The sequence below is a fragment of the Hemitrygon akajei genome, chromosome 3, assembly GCF_048418815.1.
Source record: "Hemitrygon akajei chromosome 3, sHemAka1.3, whole genome shotgun sequence".
NCBI classification, from domain to species: Eukaryota; Metazoa; Chordata; class Chondrichthyes; order Myliobatiformes; family Dasyatidae; genus Hemitrygon; species Hemitrygon akajei.
Window position 1 is genome coordinate 170,032,403 of NC_133126.1, and position 24,540 is coordinate 170,056,942.

Consider the following 24,540-nt stretch of genomic DNA (forward strand, 5'->3'; position numbering starts at 1 on the left):
AAGAATAGAACCGATAGAAGATTTTGAGACAGAATCAAGAACACTCTTCTGGAGTAGCTGGTAGATGAGAACCTGTCAAGAATAGTCTAGATTCCAATCGAGTGAACAACGTAACTGCAGTCGGAGAGTGAACCAAAGTTGAGACGATGACCGAGCACCGAACCTGAGTTCAGATGCTCTTTAAATATCCAAATCTTGGCAGCTGAACATCACCCCGATTGGCATAGTGCGCTTTAATATTTAGAGACTGTGCCAGCGATCTACTCTCTGAAGAATATGAACATCTAAAACCAAAAGTCTATCAAGAACAGATGTGTACAGAATGATATCTTAGATGTTTGTGCTTGAATGCAGCAACAACAGGGTCTATTACAACTCCTGCTCCTTCTACTACAACTTCAACAGCATTACCAACCACTTCAGAGCCAACAGGCACATCAACACCAGCCTCAACAACACAGAGCTCGACTACAGACCTAACAAGTGAATCAAGTACATTGAAAACAACTGCTCCAAGCTCCACACCAGAGCTCTGTAAGTATCCAAGGCTCCGTCCATGCCAATGTGCATTGTATTTTTCATTGATCTGTAAAAAAAAAGTAATGGATCAAGTTGATTGTATCTCATTTTGCCATTAGTAGAGTGGAAATACCTGGATTAAACAAACAATTAATAAGGTGAGGAGACACTGATGGGTTTGTTTAGCTGTGCAGACAGAACACATGGAAGGAGAATCACTGAATATTTCATGTCCTTAACCAGTAGTCTGAAATGACATTATAACTTCTGAAATTGCAGCAACTGGTGTACCAGAATTAATTTCCACTACACCTACCATTAACACTCTGGTACAGCAACTGTTCATCTTATACAAAGTAAATACTGCTATTGCAATTCCTGTTGTTTCAAATTCCATTCACCTCAGATTTAGAATCAGAAGCAGAATCAGGCATATCTCATGAAATTTATTGTTTTGTGTTGGCAGTTTTAAGACTCCCAGTGTTAACTGAGAAAAGACTTTCTGTCGATAACTTCTATAATTCTCTTGCCTGTGTCATATGAGTGAAGTGGAAGAAATATTTTCAATTTACTGTAGAAGCTTCCTGTAGAAGTAGTAGAGGCCAGTTCAGTTGTGTCATTTAAGGTAAAATTGGATAGGTATATGGACAGGAAAGGAGTGGAGGGTTATGGGCTGAGTGCGGGTAGGTGGGACTAGGTGAGATTAAGAGTTCGGCACGGACTAGGAGGGCCGGAATGGCCTGTTTCCGTGCTGTGATTGTTATATGGTTACTATGACACCCCATTCCAAGTGTCATGGTTTTTAAGGGAGCTACAACCATTTCTCCAACTGCATCTCCCCCAGAACTACCACAGCTATGAAATCAATTGGTTATTCTGCAACCATAAATTAGTCAGAAACAGCATTTTGCAATTTGTGTTTTCGTCTATATTGAAAGTGAGACAGGGTATGCATCGTTCACATTGTCACTCAACCAATGTTTGTTCTAATGACCAGACAGTAAACAGTACAGGTCAGGATGCTTCATCTGAGCTGAAAAGAGCTGGGTGGAGAAAGTCAGTTCCTTCAGGTGTTTGATGTCTTGCTGCAGATTCCTCATTCATCATCTCTTGTGTCAACTTTCCTTTCTCAATGATACCTTAGACTGTAACACAAATAAGTCTAGCAGCACTGATGATCCATTTGGAAAGTAAATTCAACCAAATCAAAAATTACAATCATCTACTCCTTTTGTAAATTCTGCTCATCCACTGTTCCCGTATTCACCAAACAATTTCCAACCAGGACTGCTCCAAGTGTGTCTGCTGATCTTTGTTGGAGACGACAAATTTTACACATCCTTTGCTGTTTCACCTGCTCCTATTGCTGCTACATCTCTCACAGATACAACTTATACATTTCTCTTTGCTTAAACAATCATGAATAAAAAGATGAAAATCATTGTTCCTTGCAAAGCTCAATTTCATATATTTTTGACCACACACTGTGCCTGTGTGTCCAGAGGAGGAGAGCAGGATGATCAGGACCCAAGTGCTGGAAGAATAGAATAGGACCATAGAGCTTTTTGAAACTGAATTGAGAACAGATTTCTGGAGTAGCTGAGCGATGAGAAACTGAAAAGACAAGGGTAGAATCCAAATGAGAGAGTAATTGTCACTGAAGCAAAGTTGAGCTGATGATTGAGCATGGAACCAGAGTTGATGTGCGTTTCACATATCCGAATCTTGGCAGCTAAATCATGCTGCTAATTAGAATAGTCGGCTAGAATCTTTAAAGGGGCAGAATCAACAATCCACACTCTGGAAAATAAGAGCCTCTAAAACCTGGAGACTGGCATGGGGGTGTGTACCCAAACAGTGTATAGAAGTGCATTTGTTTAACGATTCTTAGATCCTAAGTGTCTGTGTTTGAATGCAGCTACAACAGGGCCTATTACAATTTCTCCTGCCACTACAACTTCAACAGCATTACCAAGCACCTCAGAGACAACAGGGACATTAACACCAGCCTCAACAACACAGCTTGACTACAGATCTAACAAGTGAATCGAATGCACTGATAACAAGGGCTCTGAGCTCCACACCAGTGCTTTAAATATCCAAGGCTTTGTCCATGGCAATGTGCATTGTATTTCTCATTGTTCTGCTAAAATAAAGTAACAGATTATGTGGATTGGACATCATGTCACTAGAAAGGTGGAAATAGCTGTAATGATTGTAACACAGTTTAGTTCTAGCAGAACTGATGATCTATTCGGAATGTAGATACCGACCTAAAATCAAACATTGCAACCATCTGCTGCTTTTGTAATTTCTGGTAATCCAGTGTTCCATTTCTAACCATACAATTTTCAGCCAGTACTGCTGCAAGCATATTTGCTGATCTTCGCCTGATACAAAGAATCGGTACACACTTATTGCAGTTTCATCTGCACCATTTTCAGCTGCTCCTGTTGCTGCTACATCCCTCACAGATACAACATATACATTTCCCTTGGAGTAAACAACTTTGAATGAAGTGATGAAAAGTATTGATGTCAGAAATCATTGCTTCCCAGAAAGTTCTATCACGTATTTCTTTCCTACACATTGTGTGCATGTGTGATGAGAGGTGCAGGTCAGGATGGGTTAGGATCCAATCGCTAAAGTATCTAAGAATAGAACCAATAGAAGATTTTGAGACAGAGTCACAAACATTCTTCTGGAGTAGCTGGTAGACAAGAACCTGTCAAGAGTATTCTAGATTCCAATCGAGTGAGCAATGTAACTGCAATTGGAGAGTGAACCAAAGTTGAGACAACGACCGAACACCGAACCTGAGTTCAGATGCTCTTTAAATATCCAAATCTTGGCAGCTGAACATCACCCCGATTGGCATAGTGGGCTAGAATACTTAAAGGGACTGCAACAGTGATCCACACTCCGGAGGATCAGAACATCTAAAACCGGGAGTCTATCGAGGTCAGATGTGTACATAAACAGCATGAAGCAGAAACAATGGTAATTGTTTCATGATTTTTTAGATGTTAAGTGTTTGTGCTTGAAAGCAGCAACAACAGGGCCTATTACACCTCCTCCTCCTACTACTACAACTTCAACAGCATTACCAACCACTTCAGAGACAACAAGCACATCAACACCAGCCTCAATAACACAGAGCTTGACCACAGACCTAACAAGTGAATCAAGTACAGAGATAACCACTGCTCCAAGCTCCACACCAGAGCTCTGTAAGTATCCAAGGCTCCGTCCATGATAATGAGCATTGTATTTCTCATTGATCTGTAAACAAAGTAATGGATCAAGTGGATCGAATCTCATATTCTCATTACTAGAGTGGAAATACCTGGATTAAAGAAACAGTCAATACGGTGAGGAGACACTGCTGGGTTTGTTTAGCTCCGCAGACAGAACACATGGATGGACAATCACTGAATATTTCATGTCCATGACCCGTCGTCTGAGACAATGTTAGAACTTCTGCAATCACAGCAACTCCTGTACCAGAATTAGTCACCTACCGTTAACACTCTGGTACAGCAACTGCTCCTGATATAAATACTTCTGTTACAATTGCCACTGTTTCAAACTCCATTCACCTCAGATTTAGAATCAGAAGCAGAATCAGGTTTTATATCACTGGCATATTTCATGAAATTTATTGTTCTGTGGTGGCAGTTTTAAGCCTCGCAGTGTTAACTGAGAAAAGCCTTTCTATCAATAACCTCTATTATTCTCTTGCCTGTGTCATAGAAACATAGAAAACCTACAGCACAATACAGGTCCTTTGGCCCACAAGCTGTACCAAATGTGTCCTTACCTGAGAAATTACCTAGGGTAATTCCTGTATATCCTGTATATTCTGAGCTCCATATACCTGTTCAAGAATCTCTTAAAAGTCCCTATCATATCTGCCTCCACCACCGTCTCCAGCAGCCCATTCCATGCACTCACCACTCTCTGCATAATTTTAAAAAAGTTACCCCTGATATTGCCTCTGTACCTATGAGGGGTGATTGATAAGTAGAAGGAGATGAGTGACTAAATTCAAACTTTCTGCATAATCACCTAAAGAGTTGAACTGCATGTGCATGTAATGAGAGCTGTATAACTCACCTCCTTCTACCTTAGGCCATGAACTTATCAATCACCCCTGCTGTGGACCACTTCTGGAGGTCCAAGACGCGACTTCTACAAAGAAGGGATCCATTTTGCTCCACGACCGCTTGACTAAGTGTGTAAGTGTAGGAGGGGACGATGTTGAAAAATAAATGTGCTACGTTTTCTAAAATTGACTCCTTCTACCTTAGGCCACGAGCTTATCAATCACCTCTTGTACTTCAAGCACATTAAAACTGTGCCCTCTCATGTTAGCCATTTCAGCCCTGGGAAAAAGCCTCTGACTATCCACATGATCAATGCCTCTCATCATCTTATACACCTCTCTCAGGTCACCTCTCATCCTCTGTCGCTCCAAGGAGAAAAGGCTGCGTTCACTCAACCTGTTTTCATAAGGTATGCACCCCAATCCAGGCAACATCCTTGTAAATCTCCTCTGCACCCTCTCTAAGGTTTCCACATCCTTCGTGTGGTGAGGTGACCAGAACTGAACACAGTACTCCAAGTGGGGTATGACCAGGGTCCTATATAGCTGCAACATTTATCCTGGCTCCTAAAATCAATCCCACAATTGATGAAGGCCAATGCACCATATGCTTTCTTAACCCCAGAGTCAACCTGCGCAGCAGCTTTGAGTGTCCTATGGACTCAGTCCCAAAGATCCCTCTGATCTTCCACACTGCCAAGAGTCTTACCATTAATACTATATTCTGTCATCATATTTGACCTACCAAAATGAACCACCTCACACTTATCTGAGTTGAACTCCATCTGCCACTTCTCAGTCCAGTTTGGTATCCTAGCAATGTCCCACTGTAACTTCTGACAGCTCTCCACACTATCCACAGCACTTCCAACCTTTGTGTCATCAGCAAATTTACTAACCCATCCCTCCACTTCCTCATCCAGGTCATTTATAAAACTCATGAAGAGTAGGGGTCCCAAAACAGATCCCTGAGGCACACCACTGGTGACCGACTTCCATGCAGAATATGACCCACCTACAACCACTCTTTGCCTTCTGTGGGCAAGCCAGTTCTGGATCCACAAAGGAAGGTCCCCTTGGATCTCATGCCCCCTTACTTTTTCAATAAGCCTTGCATGGGGTACCTTGTCAAATGCCTTACTGAAATCCACATACACTACATCTACGGCTCTACCTTCATCGATGTGCTTAGTCACATCCTCAAAAAATTCAATCTGGCTCATAAGGCACGACCTGCCTTTCACAAAGCCATGCTGACTATTCCTAATCATATTATGCCTCTTCAAATGTTCATAAATCCTGCCTTTCAGGATCTTCTCCATCAACTTACCAACCACTGAACTAAGACTCACTGGTCTGTAAAATCCTGGGCTATCTCTATTCCCTTTCTTGAATAATGGAGCAACATCCGCAACCCTTCAATCCTCCTGAACCTCTCCTGTCCCCATTGATGATGCAAAGATCATTGCCAGAGGCTCAGCACTCTCCTCCCTTGCCTCCCACAGTAGCCTGGAGTACATCTCGTCCCATCCCAGTGATTTATTGAACTTGATGCTTTCCAAAAGTTGCTGCACATCCTCTTTCTTAATATCTACATGCTCAAGATTTTCTGTCTGATGTAAGTCATCCCTACAATCTCCAAGTGTCATTTGAGTGAAGTGGAAGAAATCTTTTCAATTTATTGCAACACCCCATTCCAAGTGTCAAGGTTTTTAAGAGAGCTACAACCATTGCTCCAACTGCATCTCCCCAATGAATTACCGCAGCTATGAAATTCATTGGTTGTTCTGCAACCATAGAATTAGTCAGAAATGGCATTTTGCAATTGAGATTTTATTCTGTATTGAAAGCAAGACAGGATATGCATCATTCACATTGCCTCACAACCAATGTTTGTTCTGGTGACTAGACAGTAAACGATTCATCTGAGCTGAAAAGAGCTGGGTGGAGAAAGTCAGTTCCTTCAGGTGTTTGATGTCTTGCTGCAGATTCCTCATTCATCATCTCTTGTGTCAACTTTCTTTTCTCAATGATACCTTAGACTGTAACATAGATAAGTCTAGCAGCACTGATGATCCAATTAGAAGGTAAATTCTGACCAAAGTCAAACTATATGATTATCTGATCCTTTTATAAATTCAGCTGATCCACTGCTAAAGATTGTGTGTGTGTGTGTGTGTGTGTGTGTGTGTGTGTGTGTGTGTGTGTGTGTCTGTGTGTCTGTGTGTGTGGCCGGCCTCTGTTGGTCATGGTTGACCATGGGTACTGTGCCTCTGGTAGTCACTGGAGAGTAGTCTCTCCAGTGCACAAGCCAGGGCAGAGTTGATAATGGAGATCCGCCCGTTGCACATGCAGTGGGACCCTCCCTCTCCATGCTGATGACAGGTCCAAAGGAACGACGAAAGTCGATACAGTTTGGTGCCAGCAGCATCGCAGGAGTTGCCGTGCCGGTGCTGGGTACAGCAGTCAGCCGCCTTTGGGACTCCGACTCCGGATTTTTCCTCGGGGTTAACTCCCAAAGCCTTTCTCGTGAGCGGGTATAGCCGCAAGGCAGCAGAGGTTTGATATCAGAGTTTTCCCTCTCCTAGGTTGCTTGAAACAATTTTCAACAAGTACTGCTCCAAGTGTGTCGAGCTAGGTGCACCTGATACAACTAATCTTTAAGTACCTGTTGCTGTTTTATCTGCACCACTTTCAACTGCTCCTGTTACAGCAACATCTCTCACAGACACAGCTTGTATATTTCTCTTGGTGTAAACAATTAGAATAAAAAGATGAAAAGTATTGATCTCAGAAAGGTCTATCACCAATTCCTTGCCCACACATTGTCGAACCATCTTCATCTGATACAACTAATCGTTACACACCAATTGCAGTCTTTTCTGCACCACTTTCATCTGCTCTTATTACAGTGACATCTCTCATGGACGCAACGAGTATATTTCTCTTGGTGTAAACAATTTTGAATAAAAAGATAGAGAACATTGACCTCAGAAAGCATTGTTTCCCAGAAAGGTCTATCACCAGTTCCTTGCCCACACATTGTGTGCGTGTGTTGAGAGACATAGGGCCGTATGGTCACAACACAAGTTGTGGATTATCCAAGATTAGAACAGAGAGAAAATATTGAGACTTGAGTCAAGAACAATATTCTCCACTCAGTCTCAAAATCTTCTCACGGTTCTACTCTTGTCAGGGTCTTGACTGGTGGGTAGATGAGAACCTGACAAGAATAGGTAAGAATTCAATCGAGAGAGCAATTGTAACTGCAATCACAGACTGAGCCAAAGTTGCGCTGACGATTGACAACCGAATCTGAGTTCAGCTGATATTTACAAATCCAAATCTTGGCAGCTAAACATGGCTGTCGATTACCCTTATGGGCATGAATCTTTAAACGGACTGTGCCAGTGATCCACACTCCGCAGAATGTGAACATATAAAACCCGAGTCTGGCGAGTTTAGATGTGTACCATAACAGCATGAGGAAGAAACAAATCGTATTTGTTTAATGATTTCTTAGATCCAAAGTGTTTCTGTTTGATTGCAGCTACAACAGGGCCTATTACACCTCCTCCTGCTATCACAACTTCTACAACATTACCAACCATTTCAGAGACAACAACTACATCTACACCAGCCTCAGTAACACAGAGCTTGACTACACAACTAACAAGTGAAACAACTACACTGCAAACAACTGTTACCAGCTTCACACTGGAGCTCTGTAAGTATCCAAGGCTCTGCCCATGGCGATGTCCATTGTATATATCCTTGTTCTGAAAACAAAGTAACTGATCAAGTGGATCGAATCTCATTACGTCATTCATAGGATGAAAATACCTGCATTGAATAAAGGATCAGGAAGGTGAGGAGACACTGTTGGAATCATTTAGCTCCACAGACAGAACATGTGCAGAGAGAGTCAGTGAATGCTTCATGTTCCTGACCTGTAGTCTGTGGCAATGTTATAATTTCTGCAGTTGCAGCGACTCCTGTAGCAAAATTACTCTTCACTGTTCCTACTATTAACACTCTGGTACAGCAATTGTTCCTGTTATAAATACTGCTGCTTCAAACTCCATTCACCTCAGATTTAGAATCAGAATCAGGTTTAATATTACTGGCATACATCATTTGTTTTGGTGACCAGACTGTAAACATTTCGGGTCAATATGCTTCATCTGGACTGAAAAGAGCTGAGTGGAGAAAGTCAGTTCCTCCAGTTGTTTGATGTCCTGCTTCAGATACATCAACCATCGTCTCTAGTGTCGACTTTCCTTTCTCATTATTACCTTCAATTGTAACACAGATCAATTCCAGCAGCAGTGATGATCCATTCTGAAGGCAAATTCTGACCAAAATCAATATGTGCAAACATCTGCTCCTTTTTGTAAGTTCTGCTGATCTGCTGTTTCCATTTTAATCCAACTATTTTCAACCAATACTGCTGCAAGTTTTTCTGCTGATCTTCATCTGATACAACTAATCGTTACACACCTATTGCTGTTTCATCTGCACCATTTTCAGCGCTCCTTTTGCTGCTACATCCCTCACAGATACAACGTATATATTTCCCTTGGAGTAAGGAATTTTGATGAAAAGTATTGACCTCAGAAATCATTGTTTCCCAGAAAGTTCTATTACGTATTCCTTTCTGACATATTGTGTGTGTGTGATGAGAGGTGTAGGTCAGGATGCGTCAGGACCCAGTGCTAAAGTATCGAAGAATAGAACTGATAGAAGATTGTTCTGGAGTAGCTGGTAGACGAGAACCTGACAAGAATAGTCTAGATTCCAATCGAGTGAGCAACGTAACTGCAAACGGAGAGTGAACCAAAGTTGAGACAACGACCGAACACCGAACCTGAGTTCAGATGCTCTTCAAATATCCAAATCTTGGCAGCTAAACATGACCCTGATTAGCATAGTGCGCTAGAATACATTAGAGACTGTGCCAACGATCCACACTCTGGAGGATCAGAACTTCTAAAGCCAGGAGTCTATCGGGGTCAGATGTGTATCGAAACAGCGTGAAGAAGAAACAATGGTAATTGTTTCATGATTTTTTAGATGTTAAGTGTTTGTGCTTGAATGCAGCAACAACAGGGCCTATTACACCTCCTCCTCCTACTACTACAACTTCAACAGCATTACCAACCACTTCAGAGCCAACAGGCACATCAACACCAGCCTCAACAGCACAGAGCTCGACTACAGATCTAACAAATGAATCAAGTACACAGATAACCACTAGTCCAAGCTCCACACCAGAGCTCAGTAAGTATCCAAGGCTCTGTCCATGCCAATGTGCATTGTATTTCTCATTGATCTAATAATGAAACATATTCTGGAAGAATAGAACTAGAACTTTTATTTAACAGCAAACAGCAACCATGTTTTAACATACAAGCCTCTCGATCATTCTGTCATTTCTGTGCATGCTCCGAACTCTGTACAATCACGTTCTTACACGTGACATGTGATATCACCACACTAATGTTTTCTGCTGTACTGAAACTAAGACAGGAAATGTATTATTTACATTGTTACTCAACTAGCATTTGTTCTGGTGACCAGACAGTAAATAGCACAGGTCAAGATTCTTCATTTGAACTGAAGGGAGCTGAGGGGAGAAAGTCAATTCCTCTAGGTGCTGATTCAACATCCATCATATCTTCTGTCACCTTTCCTTTCTCATTCTTACCTCTATCACAGATCAATTCTAGCAGCACTGATGATCCATTTGGAAGTAAAATTCTAGCTGGTAGATGACAACCTGACAAGAATAGACTAGAATCTAAACGAGAGAGCAATTGTAACTGCAATCGCAGACTGGACCAAAGTTGAGTTGATGATTGAGCACTGAACCTGAGTTAAGACGCTCTTTGGCACAGATAAAGAGTGGCTGAGGAGATGGTGCAGGGGGCAGTGTTTTAAGATTTTGGATGATTGGAACATTTTTTGGGGGATGGGTTGCACCTGAATTGGAGGGGATCCAATATCCTGGGAGGGATGTTTGCCAATGCTATTGGGGAGGGTTTAAACTACATTTGCAGGGCAGTGGGAACCAAATTAAAGAGGCAGAGAGTGTGACAGTTGGTGCAAAAGTAGAGACAGCTTGCAGGAAGTTTGTGACAAAGGATAAGCAGATGATAGGCTTGGTCAGCTGGTTTGAGATTTGTCTATTTTAATGCAAGGGGTGTCATATAAAAAGCATATGAACTCGGAGCATGGATTAATACAAGTTGTTGGAGAAGATCCTGAGAGGCAGGATTTATGTGCATTTGGAGTGAGACAATTTGATTAGGGATAGTCAGCAGAGCTTGGTCAAAGGCAGGTTGTTCCTTATGTATCTGACTGAATTCTTTGAGGATGTAACAAAACACATTGATGAAGGTAGAGCAGTGGATGTGGTGTATATGGTTTTCAGTTAAGGCATTTGATAGAGTTCCCCATGCAAGGTTCATTCAGAAAGTAAGGAGTCATGGGATCCAAGGGGACCTTGCTTTGAGGATCCAGAATTGGCTTGCCCACAGAGGCAAAGGGTGGTTGTAGATGGTTTGTATAATGCATAGAGGTCAGTGACCGGTGGTGTTCTGTGGGGATTGGTTCTGGGACCCCTCCTGTTTGTGATTTTTATAAATGATCTGGATGAGGAAGTAGAAGGGTGGGTTAGTAAGTTGGACGATGACACAAAGGTTGGGGGTGTTGTGGATAGTCTGGAGGGTTGTCAGAGGTTACTGCGGGATATCAATTGTATACAGCACAGGGCTGAGAAGTGGCAGATGAGTTCAACCCAGATAAATATGAAGTTGTTCATTTTGGTAGGTCAAATTTGAAGACACAATATAATATTAATGGTAAGACTGTTGGCATTATGGAAGATCAGAGAGATCTTAGCATCCATGCCCATAGGGCATTCAAAGCTGCTGCACAGGGTCACAGTGTCGTTACAAAAGTGTACGGTGTGTTGACTGAACTTGACGTTTTCTCCTTGGAGCAACTGAGGATGAGAGGTTACCTGATAGATGTGTATAAGATGATGAGAGGCAGTGATTGTGTGGATAGCCAGAGGCTTTTCCCAAGGCTGAAATGGCAAACATGAGGGGGCATAGTTTTAAGGTGCTTGGAGGTAGATACAGAGGGGATATCAAGGGTAAATTATTCACACAGAGAGTGGTGTGTGTTTGAAATGCACGGCAAGAGAAGGTGGTAGAGTTGAATAAAGTAGGTTCTGTTAAGAGATTCTTAGATAGGTAGAGCTTAAAAAGAAGTGCTGTGCGATAGGGAAATTCTAAGCACTTTCTAGAAAAGGCTGCATGGTTGGCACAACATTGTGGGCTGAAAGGCATACCAAGTGCTGTATATTTCTATGTTATTTATATATCCAAATCTTGGCAGCTGATCATGGCCGCTGAATAGCTTTGCAGGCTTGAATCCTTAAAGGGACCTCGCCAGTAATGGACACTCCGGAGAATCGGAACATCTAAAACCTGGAGTCTGGTGATGTTGGATGCACACTGTAACAGCGTGAAGAAGCAAAAATGGTATCTGTTTAATGATTTCCTAGACTTTAAGTGCCTCTGTTTGATTGCAGCTACAATAGAGTCTACTATAACTCCTCCTGCTACTACAACTTCATCAGCATTACCAACCACTTCAGAGACAACAACGCCAGCCTCAACAACACAGAGGTTGACCACAGACCTAACAAGTGAATCAAGTACACTGATAACAACTGCTCCAAGCTCCACACCAGAGCTCTGTAAGTATCCAAGGCTCTGTCCACAGCAATGCGCATTGTATTTCTCATTGTTCGGTAAACAAAGTGGGGTGAATCATTAGTAGAGTGGCAAAACCTGGATTGAATGAAGGAGCAATAAAATCAGGAGTCATTAATGGAATCATTTAGCTCCACAGACAGAACACGTGGATAGAGATCTGAGAATGATTCATATTTCTGACCTGTAGTCTGAGACAATCTTATAATTTCTGCAATTGCAGCGACTCCTGTACCAGAACTAGTGTCCACTACACCCACCATTAACACTCCGGTACAGCATCTGCTCCAGTTATAACTACTGCTGTTGCAATTCCTGCTCTTTCAAACTCCATTCACCTCAGATTTAGAATCAGAATCAGGATTAGTATTACTGGCATACATCATTTGTTTTGGTGACCAGACTGTAAACATTTCGGGTCAATATGCTTCATCTGAACTGAAAAGAGCTGAATGGAGAAAGTCAGTTCCTCCAGTTGTTTGATGTCCTGCTTCAGATACATCAACCATCGTCTCTAGTGTCGACTTTCCTTTCTCATTATTACCTTCAATTGTAACACAGATCCATTCCAGCAGCAGTGATAATCCATTCTGAAGGCAAATTCTGACCAAAATCAATATGTGCAAACATCTGCTCCTTTTGTAAGTTCTGCTGATCCGCTGTTTCCATTTTAATCAAACTATTTTCAACCAATACTGCTGCAAGTTTTTCTGCTGATCTTCATCTGATACAACTAATCGTTACACACCTATTGCTGTTTCATCTGCACCATTTTCAGCTGCTCCTATTGCTACATCCCTCACAGATAAAAAATGATACATTTCCCTTGGAGTAAACAATTTTGAATGAAATGGTGAAAAGTATTGACCTCAGAAAGCATTGCTTCCCAAAGAGTTCTATCACAAATATTTTTTTCCTACACATTGTGTGCATGTGTGATGAGAGGTATAGGTCAGGATGGGTCAGGACCCAGTGCTAAAGTATCCAAGAATAGAACCGATAGAAGATTTTGAGACAGAGTCAAGAACACTCTTCTGGAGTAGCTGGTAGATGAGAACCTGTCAAGAATAGTCTAGATTCCAATCGAGTGAACAACGTAACTGCAGTCGGAGAGTGAACCAAAGTTGAGACGATGACCGAGCACCGAACCTGAGTTCAGATGCTCTTTAAATATCCAAATCTTGGCAGCTGAACATCACCCCGATTGGCATAGTGCGCTTTAATATTTAGAGACTGTGCCAGCGATCTACTCTCTGAAGAATATGAACATCTAAAACCAAAAGTCTATCAAGAACAGATGTGTACAGAATGATATCTTAGATGTTTGTGCTTGAATGCAGCAACAACAGGGTCTATTACAACTCCTGCTCCTTCTACTACAACTTCAACAGCATTACCAACCACTTCAGAGCCAACAGGCACATCAACACCAGCCTCAACAACACAGAGCTCGACTACAGACCTAACAAGTGAATCAAGTACATTGAAAACAACTGCTCCAAGCTCCACACCAGAGCTCTGTAAGTATCCAAGGCTCCGTCCATGCCAATGTGCATTGTATTTTTCATTGATCTGTAAAAAAAAAGTAATGGATCAAGTTGATTGTATCTCATTTTGCCATTAGTAGAGTGGAAATACCTGGATTAAACAAACAATTAATAAGGTGAGGAGACACTGATGGGTTTGTTTAGCTGTGCAGACAGAACACATGGAAGGAGAATCACTGAATATTTCATGTCCTTAACCAGTAGTCTGAAATGACATTATAACTTCTGAAATTGCAGCAACTGGTGTACCAGAATTAATTTCCACTACACCTACCATTAACACTCTGGTACAGCAACTGTTCATCTTATACAAAGTAAATACTGCTATTGCAATTCCTGTTGTTTCAAATTCCATTCACCTCAGATTTAGAATCAGAAGCAGAATCAGGCATATCTCATGAAATTTATTGTTTTGTGTTGGCAGTTTTAAGACTCCCAGTGTTAACTGAGAAAAGACTTTCTGTCGATAACTTCTATAATTCTCTTGCCTGTGTCATATGAGTGAAGTGGAAGAAATATTTTCAATTTACTGTAGAAGCTTCCTGTAGAAGTAGTAGAGGCCAGTTCAGTTGTGTCATTTAAGGTAAAATTGGATAGGTATATGGACAGGAAAGGAGTGGAGGGTTATGGGCTGAGTGCGGGTAGGTGGGACTAGGTGAGATTAAGAGTTCGGCACAGACTAGGAGGGCCGGAATGGCCTGTTTCCGTGCTGTGATTGTTATATGGTTACTATGACACCCCATTCCAAGTGTCATGGTTTTTAAGGGAGCTACAACCATTTCTCCAACTGCATCTCCCCCAGAACTACCACAGCTATGAAATCAATTGGTTATTCTGCAACCATAAATTAGTCAGAAACAGCATTTTGCAATTTGTGTTTTTGTCTATATTGAAAGTGAGACAGGGTATGCATCGTTCACATTGTCACTCAACCAATGTTTGTTCTAATGACCAGACAGTAAACAGTACAGGTCAGGATGCTTCATCTGAGCTGAAAAGAGCTGGGGGGAGAAAGTCAGTTCCTTCAGGTGTTTGATGTCTTGCTGCAGATTCCTCATTCATCATCTCTTGTGTCAACTTTCCTTTCTCAATGATACCTTAGACTGTAACACAAACAAGTCTAGCAGTACTGATGATCCATTTGGAAAGTAAATTCAACCAAATCAAAAATTACAATCATCTACTCCTTTTGTAAATTCTGCTCATCCACTGTTCCCGTATTCACCAAACAATTTCCAACCAGGACTGCTCCAAGTGTGTCTGCTGATCTTTGTTGGAGACGACAAATTTTACACATCCTTTGCTGTTTCACCTGCTCCTATTGCTGCTACATCTCTCACAGATACAACTTATACATTTCTCTTTGCTTAAACAATCATGAATAAAAAGATGAAAATCATTGTTCCTTGCAAAGCTCAATTTCATATATTTTTGACCACACACTGTGCCTGTGTGTCCAGAGGAGGAGAGCAGGATGATCAGGACCCAAGTGCTGGAAGAATAGAATAGGACCATAGAGCTTTTTGAAACTGAATTGAGAACAGATTTCTGGAGTAGCTGAGCGATGAGAAACTGAAAAGACAAGGGTAGAATCCAAATGAGAGAGTAATTGTCACTGAAGCAAAGTTGAGCTGATGATTGAGCATGGAACCAGAGTTGATGTGCGTTTCACATATCCGAATCTTGGCAGCTAAATCATGCTGCTAATTAGAATAGTCGGCTAGAATCTTTAAAGGGGCAGAATCAACAATCCACACTCTGGAAAATAAGAGCCTCTAAAACCTGGAGACTGGCATGGGGGTGTGTACCCAAACAGTGTATAGAAGTGCATTTGTTTAACGATTCTTAGATCCTAAGTGTCTGTGTTTGAATGCAGCTACAACAGGGCCTATTACAATTTCTCCTGCCACTACAACTTCAACAGCATTACCAAGCACCTCAGAGACAACAGGGACATTAACACCAGCCTCAACAACACAGCTTGACTACAGATCTAACAAGTGAATCGAATGCACTGATAACAAGGGCTCTGAGCTCCACACCAGTGCTTTAAATATCCAAGGCTTTGTCCATGGCAATGTGCATTGTATTTCTCATTGTTCTGCTAAAATAAAGTAACAGATTATGTGGATTGGACATCATGTCACTAGAAAGGTGGAAATAGCTGTAATGATTGTAACACAGTTTAGTTCTAGCAGAACTGATGATCTATTCGGAATGTAGATACCGACCTAAAATCAAACATTGCAACCATCTGCTGCTTTTGTAATTTCTGGTAATCCAGTGTTCCATTTCTAACCATACAATTTTCAGCCAGTACTGCTGCAAGCATATTTGCTGATCTTCGCCTGATACAAAGAATCGGTACACACTTATTGCAGTTTCATCTGCACCATTTTCAGCTGCTCCTGTTGCTGCTACATCCCTCACAGATACAACATATACATTTCCCTTGGAGTAAACAACTTTGAATGAAGTGATGAAAAGTATTGATGTCAGAAATCATTGCTTCCCAGAAAGTTCTATCACGTATTTCTTTCCTACACATTGTGTGCATGTGTGATGAGAGGTGCAGGTCAGGATGGGTTAGGATCCAATCGCTAAAGTATCTAAGAATAGAACCAATAGAAGATTTTGAGACAGAGTCACAAACATTGTTCTGGAGTAGCTGGTAGACAAGAACCTGTCAAGAGTATTCTAGATTCCAATCGAGTGAGCAATGTAACTGCAATTGGAGAGTGAACCAGTTGAGACAACGACCGAACACCGAACCTGAGTTCAGATGCTCTTTAAATATCCAAATCTTGGCAGCTGAACATCACCCCGATTGGCATAGTGGGCTAGAATACTTAAAGGGACTGCAACAGTGATCCACACTCCGGAGGATCAGATCATCTAAAACCGGGAGTCTATCGAGGTCAGATGTGTACATAAACAGCATGAAGCAGAAACAATGGTAATTGTTTCATGATTTTTTAGATGTTAAGTGTTTGTGCTTGAATGCAGCAATAACAGGGCCTATTACACCTCCTCCTCCTACTACTACAACTTCAACAGCATTACCAACCACTTCAGAGACAACAAGCACATCTACACCAGTCTCAACAGCACAGAGCTCGACCACAGACCTAACAAGTGAATCAAGTACACAGATAACCACTGCTCCAAGCTCCACACCAGAGCTCTGTAAGTATCCAAGGCTCCGTCCATGACAATGAGCATTGTCTTTCTCATTGATCTGTAAACAATGTAACTGATCAAGTGGATCGAATCTCATATTCTCATTAGTAGAGTGGAAATACCTGGATTAAAGAAACAGTCAATACGGTGAGGAGACACTGCTGGGTTTGTTTAGCTCCGCAGACAGAACACATGGATGGACAATCACTGAATATTTCATGTCCATGACCCGTCGTCTGAGACAATGTTAGAACTTCTGCAATCACAGCAACTCCTGTACCAGAATTAGTCACCTACCGTTAACACTCTGGTACAGCAACTGCTCCTGATATAAATACTTCTGTTACAATTGCCACTGTTTCAAACTCCATTCACCTCAGATTTAGAATCAGAAGCAGAATCAGGTTTTATATCACTGGCATATCTCATGAAATTTATTGTTCTGTGGTGGCAGTTTTAAGCCTCGCAGTGTTAACTGAGAAAAGCCTTTCTATCAATAACCTCTATTATTCTCTTGCCTGTGTCATAGAAACATAGAAAACCTACAACACAATACAGGTCCTTTGGCCCACAAGCTGTACCAAATGTGTCCTTACCTGAGAAATTACCTAGGGTAATTCCTGTATATCCTGTATATTCTGAGCTCCATATACCTGTTCAAGAATCTCTTAAAAGTCCCTATCATATCTGCCTCCACCACCGTCGCCAGCAGCCCATTCCATGCACTCACCACTCTCTGCATAATTTAAAAAAAGTTACCCCTGATATTGCCTCTGTACCTATGAGGGGTGATTGATAAGTAGAAGGAGATGAGTGACTAAATTCAAACTTTCTGCATAATCACCTAAAGAGTTGAACTGCATGTGCATGTAATGAGAGCTGTATAACTCACCTCCTTCTACCTTAGGCCATGAACTTATCAATCACCCCTGCTGTGGACCACTTCTGGAGGTCCAAGACACCATCTTCTACAAAGAAGGGATCCATTTTGCTCCACGACCGCTTGACTAAGTGTGTAAGTGTAGGAGGGGACGATGTTGAAAAATAAATGTGCTACGTTTTCTAAAATTGACTCCTTCTACCTTAGGCCACGAGCTTATCAATCACCTCTTGTACTTCAAGCACGTTAAAACTGTGCCCTCTCATGTTAGCCATTTCAGCCCTGGGAAAAAGCCTCTGACTATCCACATGATCAATGCCTCTCATCATCTTATACACCTCTCTCAGGTCACCTCTCATCCTCTGTCGCTCCAAGGAGAAAAGGCTGCGTTCACTCAACCTGTTTTCATAAGGTATGCACCCCAATCCAGGCAACATCCTTGTAAATCTCCTCTGCACCCTCTCTAAGGTTTCCACATCCTTCGCGTGGTGAGGTGACCAGAACTGAACACAGTGCTCCAAGTGGGGTATGACCAGGGTCCTATATAGCTGCAACATTTATCCTGGCTCCTAAAATCAATCCCACAATTGATGAAGGCCAATGCACCATATGCTTTCTTAACCCCAGAGTCAACCTGCGCAGCAGCTTTGAGTGTCCTATGGACTCAGTCCCAAAGATCCCTCTGATCTTCCACACTGCCAAGAGTCTTACCATTAATACTATATTCTGTCATCATATTTGACCTACCAAAATGAACCACCTCACACTTATCTGAGTTGAACTCCATCTGCCACTTCTCAGTCCAGTTTGGTATCCTAGCAATGTCCCACTGTAACTTCTGACAGCTCTCCACACTATCCACAGCACTTCCAACCTTTGTGTCATCAGCAAATTTACTAACCCATCCCTCCACTTCCTCATCCAGGTCATTTATAAAAATCATGAAGAGTAGGGGTCCCAAAACAGATCCCTGAGGCACACCACTGGTGACCGACTTCCATGCAGAATATGACCCACCTACAACCACTCTTTGCCTTCTGTGGGCAAGCCAGTTCTGGATCCACAAAGGAAGGTCCCCTTGGATCTCATGCCCCCTTACTTTTTCAATAAGCCTTGCATGGGGTACCTTGTCAAATGCCTTACTGAAATCCACATACACTACATCTACGGCTCTACCTTCATCGATGTGCTTAGTCACATCCTCAAAAAATTCAATCTGGCTCATAAGGCACGACCTGCCTTTCACAAAGCCATGCTGACTATTCCTAATCATATTATGCCTCTTCAAATGTTCATAAATCCTGCCTTTCAGGATCTTCTCCATCAACTTACCAACCACTGAACTAAGACTCACTGGTCTGTAAAATCCTGGGCTATCTCTACTCCCTTTCTTGAATAATGGAGCAACATCCGCAACCCTTCAATCCTCCTGAACCTCTCCTGTCCCCATTGATGATGCAAAGATCATTGCCAGAGGCTCAGCACTCTCCTCCCTTGCCTCCCACAGTAGCCTGGAGTACATCTCGTCCCATCCCAGTGACTTATTGAACTTGATGCTTTCCAAAAGTTGCTGCACATCCTCTTTCTTAATATCTACATGCTCAAGATTTTCTGTCTGATGTAAGTCATCCCTACAATCTCCAAGTGTCATTTGAGTGAAGTGGAAGAAATCTTTTCAATTTATTGCAACACCCCATTCCAAGTGTCAAGGTTTTCAAGAGAGCTACAACCATTGCTCCAACTGCATCTCCCCAATGAATTACCGCAGCTATGAAATTCATTGGTTGTTCTGCAACCATAGAATTAGTCAGAAATGGCATTTTGCAATTGAGATTTTATTCTGTATTGAAAGCAAGACAGGATATGCATCATTCACATTGCCTCACAACCAATGTTTGTTCTGGTGACTAGACAGTAAACGATTCATCTGAGCTGAAAAGAGCTGGGTGGAGAAAGTCAGTTCCTTCAGGTGTTTGATGTCTTGCTGCAGATTCCTCATTCATCATCTCTTGTGTCAACTTTCTTTTCTCAATGATACCTTAGACTGTAACATAGATAAGTCTAGCAGCACTGATGATCCAATTAGAAGGTAAATTCTGACCAAAGTCAAACTATATGATTATCTGATCCTTTTATAAATTCAGCTGATCCACTGCTAAAGATTGTGTGTGTGTGTGTGTGTGTGTGTGTGTGTGTGTGTGTGTGTGTGTGTGTGTGTGTGTGTGTGTGTGTGTGTGTCTGTGTGTCTGTGTGTGTGGCCGGCCTCTGTTGGTCATGGTTGACCATGGGTACTGTGCCTCTGGTAGTCACTGGAGAGTAGTCTCTCCAGTGCACAAGCCAGGGCAGAGTTGATAATGTAGATCTGCCCGTTGCCCATGCAGTGGGACCCACCTCTCCATGCTGATGACAGGTCCAAAGGAACGACGAAAGTCGATACAGTTCGGTGCCAGCAGCATCGCAGGAGTTGCCGTGCCGGTGCTGGGTTCAGCAGTCAGCCGCCTTTGGGACTCCGACTCCGGATTTTTCCTCGGGGTTAACTCCCAAAGCCTTTCTCGTGAGCGGGTATAGCCGCAAGGCAGCAGAGGTTTGAAATCAGAGTTTTCCCTCTCCTAGGTTGCTTGAAACAATTTTCAACAAGTACTGCTCCAAGTGTGTCGAGCTAGGTGCACTTGATACAACTAATCTTTAAGTACCTGTTGCTGTTTTATCTGCACCACTTTCAACTGCTCCTGTTACAGCAACATCTCTCACAGACACAGCTTGTATATTTCTCTTGGTGTAAACAATTAGAATAAAAAGATGAAAAGTATTGATCTCAGAAAGGTCTATCACCAATTCCTTGCCCACACATTGTCGAACCATCTTCATCTGATACAACTAATCGTTACACACCAATTGCAGTCTTTTCTGCACCACTTTCATCTGCTCTTATTACAGTGACATCTCTCATGGACGCAACGAGTATATTTCTCTTGGTGTAAACAATTTTGAATAAAAAGATAGAGAACATTGACCTCAGAAAGCATTGTTTCCCAGAAAGGTCTATCACCAGTTCCTTGCCCACACATTGTGTGCGTGTGTTGAGAGACATAGGGCCGTATGGTCACAACACAAGTTGTGGATTATCCAAGATTAGAACAGAGAGAAAATATTGAGACTTGAGTCAAGAACAATATTCTCCACTCAGTCTCAAAATCTTCTCACGGTTCTACTCTTGTCAGGGTCTTGACTGGTGGGTAGATGAGAACCTGACAAGAATAGGTAAGAATTCAATCGAGAGAGCAATTGTAACTGCAATCACAGACTGAGCCAAAGTTGCGCTGACGATTGACAACCGAATCTGAGTTCAGCTGATATTTACAAATCCAAATCTTGGCAGCTAAACATGGCTGTCGATTACCCTTATGGGCATGAATCTTTAAACGGACTGTGCCAGTGATCCACACTCCGCAGAATGTGAACATATAAAACCCGAGTCTGGCGAGTTTAGATGTGTACCATAACAGCATGAGGAAGAAACAAATCGTATTTGTTTAATGATTTCTTAGATCCAAAGTGTTTCTGTTTGATTGCAGCTACAACAGGGCCTATTACACCTCCTCCTGCTATCACAACTTCTACAACATTACCAACCATTTCAGAGACAACAACTACATCTACACCAGCCTCAGTAACACAGAGCTTGACTACACAACTAACAAGTGAAACAACTACACTGCAAACAACTGTTACCAGCTTCACACTGGAGTTCTGTAAGTATCCAAGGCTCTGCCCATGGCGATGTCCATTGTATATATCTTTGTTCTGAAAACAAAGTAACTGATCAAGTGGATCGAATCTCATTACGTCATTCATAGGATGAAAATACCTGCATTGAATAAAGGATCAGGAAGGTGAGGAGACACTGTTGGAATCATTTAGCTCCACAGACAGAACATGTGCAGAGAGAGTCAGTGAATGCTTCATGTTCCTGACCTGTAGTCTGTGGCAATGTTATAATTTCTGCAGTTGCAGCGACTCCTGTAGCAAAATTACTCTTCACTGTTCCTACTATTAACACTCTGGTACAGCAATTGTTCCTGTTATAAATACTGCTGCTTCAAACTCCATTCACCTCAGATTTAGAATCAGAATCAGGTTTAATATTACTGGCATACATCATTTGTTTTGGTGACCAGACTGTAAACATTTCGGGTCAATATGCTTCATCTGGACTGAAAAGAGCTGAGTGGAGAAAGTCAGTTCCTCCAGTTGTTTGATGTCCTGCTTCAGATACATCAACCATCGTCTCTAGTGTCGACTTTCCTTTCTCATTATTACCTTCAATTGTAACACAGATCAATTCCAGCAGCAGTGATGATCCATTCTGAAGGCAAATTCTGACCAAAATCAATATGTGCAAACATCTGCTCCTTTTTGTAAGTTCTGCTGATCCGCTGTTTCCATTTTAATCCAACTATTTTCAACCAATACTGCTGCAAGTTTTTCTGCTGATCTTCATCTGATACAACTAATCGTTACACACCTATTGCTGTTTCATCTGCACCATTTTCAGCGCTCCTTTTGCTGCTACATCCCTCACAGATACAACGTATATATTTCCCTTGGAGTAAGGAATTTTGATGAAAAGTATTGACCTCAGAAATCATTGTTTCCCAGAAAGTTCTATTACGTATTCCTTTCTGACATATTGTGTGTGTGTGATGAGAGGTGTAGGTCAGGATGCGTCAGGACCCAGTGCTAAAGTATCGAAGAATAGAACTGATAGAAGATTGTTCTGGAGTAGCTGGTAGACGAGAACCTGACAAGAATAGTCTAGATTCCAATCGAGTGAGCAACGTAACTGCAAACGGAGAGTGAACCAAAGTTGAGTCGATGACAGAGCACCGAACCTGAGTTCAGATGCTCTTCAAATATCCAAATCTTGGCAGCTAAACATGACCCTGATTAGCATAGTGCGCTAGAATACATTAGAGACTGTGCCAACGATCCACACTCTGGAGGATCAGAACTTCTAAAGCCGGGAGTCTATCGGGGTCAGATGTGTATCGAAACAGCGTGAAGAAGAAACAATGGTAATTGTTTCATGATTTTTTAGATGTTAAGTGTTTGTGCTTGAATGCAGCAACAACAGGGCCTATTACACCTCCTCCTCCTACTACTACAACTTCAACAGCATTACCAACCACTTCAGAGCCAACAGGCACATCAACACCAGCCTCAACAACACAGAGCTCGACTACAGATCTAACAAATGAATCAAGTACGATGAAAACAACGGCTCCAAGCTCCACACCAGAGCTCTGTAAGTATCCAAGGCTCCGTCCATGCCAACGTGCATTGTATTTCTCATTACTCTGTAAACAGTGTAACAGATCAAGTGGATTGAATCATATTTTGTCATTAGTAGAGTGGAAATATCTGGATTAAATAAACAATTAATAAGGTGAGGAGACACTGATGGGTTCGTTTAGCTGTGCAGACAGAACACATGGAAGGAGAATCACTGAATATTTCGTGTCCATGACCCGTCGTCTGAGACAATGTTAGAACTTCTGCAATCACTGCAACTCCTGTACCAGAATTAGTCGCCACTACGCCTACCATTAACACTCTGGTACAGCAACTGCTCCTGATATAAATACTGCTGTTGCAATTCCTGCTGTTTCAAACTCCATTCACCTCCAATTTAGAATCAGAAGCAGAATCAGGTTTATTATCTGAAAATCGCCACATCCTGGCTGCTGTTTGGAGGTCTTTATACCCTTGCCATTTCTTAACTCAACCCATAGAGACTCTACACCTTCCAATCCTACGTAATTTCTTTCTAATGACTTAATATTATTTTTTATACACAGAGCCACACCACCCCCTCTGCCCACTAACCTATCTTTCTGATACACCATATATCCTTGGACATTCAGCTCCCAATGGCAGCCTTCCTTCAGCCGAGTTTCAGAGACGGCCAAAAACGTCATACTTGCCAATTTGCAGCTGAATTTCAAGAGTGCCCATTTTACTCCTTATGCTGTGTGCATTCAAATATAACACTCCCAGTCCAGTATTTGTCACTTTCTGTTTAACTGCACCACGCCTCTATTGCCCTGTAACTCATGCCAGCGGCTTTCATTAAGCCTCATCGTCTGCGTGTCGAACAACTAATAGATTTCATAGCTGTGGTAATTCATGGGGCAAATGCAGTTGGAGCAATGGTTGTAGCTCACTTAAAAACTTCAACACTTGGAATGGGGTGTCACAGTAAATAGAAAATATTTCTTCCACTTCACTCATACGACACAGGCAAGAGAATTATAGAAGTTATTGATGGGAAGGCATTTCTCAGATAACACTGCGAGGCTTAATACTGCCGGCACAGAAACAATACATTTCAGGAGATTTGCCAGTGATATTAAACCTGGTTCTGCCTCTGATTCTAAATCAGAGGTGAATGGAGTTTGAAACAACAGGAATTGCAACAGCAGTATTTATAACAGGCGCAGTTGCTGTACCAGAGTGATAATGGTA